The following is a 1623-nucleotide window of genomic DNA, read 5'->3' as shown; positions in this document are numbered from 1 at the left end:
ACAGTTGCAAAGTAGCTTTGGGTGCGTTCAGCGAACTCAACAGTTGCACAATAGTTGAGCAATTCGTCAATGTAATTGGTCTAAAGTTAAGATCATTGCACAATTTCAGGCTACAGGAAATAGAAATAAGCATTAGCCAATAGGAACAGGGAATAGAAATAATTGACCAATTCGAATTCCTATTCATTGTTCCTATTGCCTGTTGCCTGGCATTCTGCAAGAGCTTTAAGAGATCTAATAGTAAAGACCAATAATCACTGACCGCTCACTGATCAGCTATAGGTTTGTTCGCGTCGCATGCCCTATCATGCTTCTACTCGCTCCAACGCACTCCAATTCGTTCGTGTCACCGGAACCAATATGGCGACTAAGCGTTTGCGTCGCGTTAGAGTATACCCTAAGGGCTATCGCACACAAATTGACATATCTGCATATGCATAGCATAAAATCGTATGGACCAATGAGCATCGAATATTAAGCATCGAACACCAATATAGCGACTTAATACTCGATGCTCATTGATACATACGGTCTTATGTTATGCATATGCAGTTATGTCAATTTGTGTGCGATAGCCCTAAGGAGCAATTGGGAGTATGCTCTAGTTGCCTCAGCTTCGAAGGTGGTGCAGTGGGGACTGAGTTGGGACAGCGCCGCGCGTAATAAAAATAAGTATGTGTTAAAATAGGTAAGTGATGAGGTTAGACTAAGACTTAATTTTTTATTCAGTAGGTTTGAGATACTATATGTGTGTGTGTGTGTGTGTAAACTATACACACACACACACACACACACACACACTATTGTGTCCAAAAAGTAAGACCACCCTTATAGAAATATCATACTAAGAATTATTGATAATTACTTATTTTCAGTATTAAAAATACTGGATAATAAGTAATTATCAATGATTCTTAGTATAATATTTCTATAAGGGCAGTTTTCAATTTAAATCGCGCAGATAAACCGCACATCATAAATATTTTTTTTTTAAGTTGGCAGCATTGTGACAGATATCTGTGACAATTTCATGTCAAAACATTCATTACTTTCTGCTTTACGCTTGGTTTTGTACGACGCTAAAAGTGCATTCGGCGATTTTTACAATGTCTAATTATATTGAGCAAAGAAGTTGCATTAAATTTTGTTTGCGGAATGAAATTTCGGGTGCAGAAACGTTCAGGATGTTGCAGAAAGCCTTCGGAGCTTACCATGCTTTGTCGGAAAGAAATGTTTACAAGTGGTATTAAAGTCGATCGAAAATCAAGGTCATGTTGACAGTTTTCATTGATTATCGTGGTGTTGTCCATTCAGAATTCCTTCCACCCGGCCAAACCGTCAACAAAGAATATTATGCGTCGTTTGCGTGAAGCTATTCGCAAGAAGAGGCCAGAATTGTGGGCAGATAATTCTTGGTTTTTGCATCACGATAATGCACCTTCTCACACTGCACTCGTTCTTCGTGACTTTTTCGCCAAAAATTCGATACATATCGTTTCACAACCACCGTATTCGTCTGATTTAGCACCGTGTGACTTCTGGCTATTCCCGAAACTCAAAAGACCACTGCGGGGAAATCGTTTTGAGACGATAGAAGAGATACAACGTGAATCGCTACGCGCT

Source organism: Odontomachus brunneus, unplaced genomic scaffold (assembly GCF_010583005.1).
Source record: "Odontomachus brunneus isolate Ranch 3 - 2012 unplaced genomic scaffold, Obru_v1 Obru_scaffold_125, whole genome shotgun sequence".
NCBI classification, from domain to species: Eukaryota; Metazoa; Arthropoda; class Insecta; order Hymenoptera; family Formicidae; genus Odontomachus; species Odontomachus brunneus.
This window is presented reverse-complemented; position numbering follows the sequence as displayed.